This window comes from Chaetura pelagica, unplaced genomic scaffold (genome assembly GCF_000747805.2).
Source record: "Chaetura pelagica isolate M959 unplaced genomic scaffold, ChaPel_1.0 scaffold10, whole genome shotgun sequence".
Taxonomy (NCBI): domain Eukaryota; kingdom Metazoa; phylum Chordata; class Aves; order Apodiformes; family Apodidae; genus Chaetura; species Chaetura pelagica.
Genome location: NW_009952263.1, coordinates 12,674,367 through 12,679,870, shown reverse-complemented (window position 1 = coordinate 12,679,870; position 5,504 = coordinate 12,674,367).

The window sequence follows — 5,504 nt, the reverse complement described above, 5'->3', positions numbered from 1 at the left end:
CAGCCCCGCGGGTGTTCCAGGGAGCGCGGCGGGATGGTGGGGGGGCTTTTTCCAGGGAATTTAGGGTGGTTTTTTGTCTTGTTCCCCTACCCAGTGTGAGGAGGGGGAGAAAATAGCGGAGCTGTGATTCCTTTTATTTTTTTTTCAATTCCGAGATTTGCCTGATTTTGAAAGTCTGAACGAAGAGCGTAGCGACCGGCAGCCAAGATGGTGAGAATGGTCTCTCAATGACATTTAATTGCAGCCCGAAACAAAAAGTTGTTCTTGTTTGTGTTGTTGTTGGTTGGTTTTGTTGGGTTGGTTGTTCGGTTGTTTTTTTGTTTTTCTGGAGGGACGGGGGGGAGCGGTTGGTTGGTTGGAAGGGAGAAGGGATGGACAAATTTTCAACCTGATTCCAAATTCTTGGTTTGAGCAGCAGGCTCAAAAGTTAACTGTTCATGTAACTCTTATTTGTGTCATTGTGAGGCTGCACTCGTATCTCTTCTCAAATAAGCTGAATACATTTTAAGAATAATGTAACTCCTGGGATAGAAACCAGGGCGTAGAAATGCTGGCACTTTACAGTGGCAATTGTCCTCCTGTCCTGTCTTCTCCCTTGAATGTATGTAATTTTGAAGGTCTTCTGTGCCATTTACATTGACAAAGGTAATTTATTCTCTTCTGCTGTACTGACTGGCTTCTGTGTTGAGAGCTACAAATATGAGAACTGTGTAAAACTTGGTCTGGGTTAAAATGCTTCGTGGCAAATTAGTTGTTTTCATTAGTGTGGTGCCCAACTGCATAATCTGTGAAAACTTCAGCTGTGTGTAGCATAGTTCCCCTTCTCCCCCCTCTCCTGCCAATGTAATTGTGCTTGTTCTGCGGCCAGGACTCCTGCTGTTCTTACCTCTGGTTGCTGATGTATGCCAGGAGTAGGCTGACCTTCTCTGAGGGGATTACTCCTCTGCTAAGGAGCTGCCTCAATCTCTCAGCCATATGCCTGATGGCATTCACTGGGCTGCAGCCTAATTGTAAGGGTCAGTTATTGCTGGATGTGCTTCTTGGCATGACAGAATAAACTGGTCTTTTGACAGCATGGTCCTAGGCTGCACCCAGTTCAGCCTGCACTCAGTTACACCTTAGAATTTTTTTAGGTAGGTTAGAAGTGTTTTGATTCAATGAAAATTGATATTCTGTATTTTTAAGCAAGCAGAGTGAAATTCTCAGTAACTTGCACAGTTGCCAAGTCATGAAATTCAGAGCCCTAGCAAACAAGATTTTGAAGAGTTAGTTTATTTTTGGACACAAATAATAACTTACAGTGACATTTTACCACTGGATAGATTCTTTTGTTTCCCACTAACTTAAGAAGAAATTGTGTATAGAGCTGAAAAGAGTTAAATCTGTAGCAGTCCCATCTCGTGTTCTAAAATGCAGCGCCACTGGTATGTGGAAGTGTCAGCTTGATTCTGTAATTTTTAGCTACAAAGCAGGCTTTCTGGAAGATGAGAATTTCTGGATGTTTGGCAGCATGGAGTATAGGTGACTAAATGCAATTATGTATATTGAAATCGGCACCAGTGAAAGGTGGTGTGGAGTATCCAGGGTTGGTTTTCAAGAAATTATTTGCGTTGTCGTATTATCAAGCCCAGAGGCTAGGAAAAGGGGAATGCACATTCATATGGAAGCTGGAAAAGCAGGATTAGGAGGAAGATCAAGGCATATATATATATATATATATATATGTAAATTCATGTAGTATAAACGTTTGGGAAAACATTATTTGGATTTGCAACTTGCATATTTACATACCGTGCTTTCTCTACTCAGTCCCAACAAAACATCCTGAGATTTTGACTTTCATTATGTGTCAGTTGTTGGAGAGCGCTGATGGGTACCTGAGCATCTCCTCATCTTGTTTGTTCTGTCTAAATAGTAAAGCAACAGTGATGTTGTCAAACTGATAACCTGCATCTGGCTTGCCTCAGGTGCCACGTGAAGTGGTACAGAAAGCTGCTTGTACTATGAAGAAGACTACAGAATGCCTTGAAATAAAGAACAGAAAGGACCTTCAGTTTGGGGAGCTGTCTCAAACACTGCTCTAACGTACACTAACTTTCATAGAAGAGGTATTTAGAGGTAAATGTTTGCAGTAAAGCAGCAAAAAGCAAGGATGAGATTTTAAAATGGCTCTGGAGACAATGGATGCAAAAGAGCCCCTATGAAAGGAAAACAGTGCCTCTTAAAAAAAAAGTAGCTACTCTACTCTTTACATGCAGAGATGGCTTGTTGCTGTAGGCTTAGTTCTGTGTAGCGTATCCTCTTGCTTTCTGTCACTTTTTGTATAGTGGATGTGACTGCTGTCATCTGAATTGTTTACAGCATAAGATATGTATTCATTCTGGTCTTTAGGTCTCTGGAGTCATCCTCGATGCAATGATAGGTGGTGTACTTCTTGTCCAGGATATGTCACTGTGTGTGAAAGCTGAGAGATCAGTCACTTCCCTTGTGGGCAGTGATGACTAAGTAACTGCATCTTCTTTGGGAGCCATGACATGGTGAAGCTTCCACACCAGCAGTTAGGCACACAGGGAATCATCCCTGCAAAGTGGTTCTCTGCTGGCTATGTGGTGTAAAAACAGTTTAAGTCTCACATGGTGGAACACTTTTACGACTCCCAGTGGAGAAAAGCCCATGAGAAGGTAGTAAGAAACAGATTTAGTTTTCTACCAGTTTTCCCAAAATTGTGTTGCATTTGAAATGTAAATCATAAGATATTCATCCACAGGGTTACAAAACTTTTCTTATAAGAGTTATTAGGATTAATCTATAAAAACAAATGTTTACATGATATATTCTTAAAGAATAAGGCATAAGGAATTGAATTCATAGATGTGCAATTTCTTTTAGAAACCTCTGGCTTTATTGACAACACTGTGGAGTAGACATTAAGAAATAGGGCTGGATGCAAAATGTTTGGCATTTTTTTTTGTCTTGTAAAATTTCTGGGAATATATTAAATCTTTAATTTTGAGGTATAGCTTAGTCTACATGAATATCTTAAAGAAAAAGTACAGCAAGACTGCAATCCCCATCAGACTTTTACCTTTGCATTAAAAATTCCTTTAAAATTGCATTTGAAGCTCTGCTTTGGACCAATGGAGGATCTAGGCTCAGTACTAAAAGGCAATGTCATGTAATGATGTAAATATGTTCTACTGCTCTTTCCAGGTCCTGAGTCACACTTGTGATCCTGACCCTGGTTATCTGTGACTCTCCCAAAATTTTCAGAAGCATTGGCTCATCAATATAACATGTTTTTAAATTGAAATACTCTAGTCCTGAGTAAATTCTTGTAATTACAGTTCCTGAATTGCATTTTGGATTGAAGAAGAGACCAATATTCAGTGGCTCAGGTCTGTAGCTGGGATGCAGGAAACCCAAATTTAAAACCAGGACAGCCAAACAGGTTTTTTTAATTAGTTGTTACACCTGCATTTCTGTGAAAAAATGATGTTTCAAGAAGGGCATAAATGAATTACGTTATGCCACAGTGTTAAAGATACTGTGTATAAATACTGATGGCAATGACAAAAAGAATAGTTTTCATTTTCCTGTCTCTTAAGACTTTGTTAGCAGCATTCAGGTTTCAGGCTAGTCGGTATCTCTGTGGTTTGATCTTGAGAGACAGTGGTTATGAATAGGGGCAGGGATAGAACCACAATTCTCCTGCCTAGAAGGAAATCTTCCTGCCTGAAGTCCATGACAAAACTCTCTTCAACTTCAAAGGAGAAGCATTTCAAGCACAGCATCCTTTGTGCACCTGAAATCTACTGTTGGGCAGTCTCAAAAGGTGAAGGTTTTGTTTTGTTATTTAAAGATCAGTAAGGAAGAGAAAAAGACTGAGGAGCAAATTGTGACTAGCATAAAGAAAAGAGGAAGTTGACAACTAAGTTCACAGTTCATTGTTAAATCTGTGTTTACTAAGGAAGCTGATTTTTGTGAAACCTGATACAGGTATTCAGCTGGCTTGATATTTCTGCTTAAAATGAGAATGGGATTATTTCTCATTTGGTTTGATGTTATGGAAACAAGTATCTAAAATTTGTTTGCTGCACGTGGCATTTGTAGCACTATTGTGGTTGTTTGCTTAACTAATGTATTGTGAAGAGAGAAGCCAAAATTTATCAGCAGTAGCACATGCTAAAGTTTTAACTTAAATATCTTGTAACTTCCACTCTCCATGTGTTGCTCATCTGTGTTATAAAAAGAAGTCTTCAGCAAAAATTGCTTAAACGTTTATTAATTACAATATTTTGAAAGTTTTTGCAAAGAGACTAAGTGAAAAATGAAAGTTCAGAGATTTTTACATTAATTTAGTGCTTGCTCAATGTATACAAATGGAGTTGAATTTATAGCCTTGGTGTTTTTGAAATCTGGGAAGTTTAAAGGGTTTATTATGTTAAGGGAGCATAACTTCCTTCATGAAGCCACAAATAATAGCTTTAAATTGATGTTTGCCTTATGAGTCTCTAGGGAGCATACAAGCGGTGTATGCTTGTATGTCTGTATTACATATGCATTAATGTCTTCATGGACAAGAAGGGAACTGGCCTAAGCAAGACATCTCAGGAAGGCTTTTAGGAGAGGAAGAAAGGCTGCTGTGGGAGCAGGGCTCTAAGGCTGCTGGTGATGCTCCAGTATAGGCTTGGGTGGAGTGTGAGCTTCAAAGTGCTGAAGGAACTCTTTGTTACTCTGTCAAGGGCCTAATAAATTAGCTCTCGGGAGAGGGATGAGGGTTAAAACAGATAAACAGAGCACTCTGCTGCTCATCCTCGCTTTCGCAGTTGAGGAATAATAGCAACACGACAGGCGTGATGAGGCTGCTCTCGTGCTCTTTGTGTCTTCGCTGTCAAAACAAGCAAAACTGAACCCTTCAAGTTTATGCAAGAGCAGACTTGCATCACTATTTCCCTTATTGCTTCCTTTCCTGATTATTTGTTTTATTTTTCAGTTTCTTGTTTGTAAATCACTCCAGCACAGAGAGGAGTAAGTAGTACATGGTATGGATGTAGCAGCACATCTTTAACTGCACTAGGCCCTAAAACTGAGTTCATAGCAAGGAATCCATCTCCCTGAACTCCATAGCTCCAGGGTTACTCATAAATTTTGATGTTTAGTAATAAAATACTTTAAGCCTTAAGAGATTCTGAAGTTACCAAAGTCTGTACACTGAAGAAATTTCTCCTAGAAGCTCACTTGGGATGCTAATGTGAAGTTTTAATTAATCTGTCTATGGCTTGGACCTGATGCAGCAAAGTACTTTGTGCTTCATTTTAAGTGTCATAAGAAATAGTAGCATACTTCAAGTTCCTTCATGCTGTCCTGAGCAGAACTCTGTGCTGATACGGTTTAAGAAACCGTGGAGAAGTCAGGAAATATCTAAGCAGTGAAATAAGATGAGGGATTTAAAACAAATGTGTGAATGGAAACAAAATTCACAATTAGTGTAATAAATAATAATC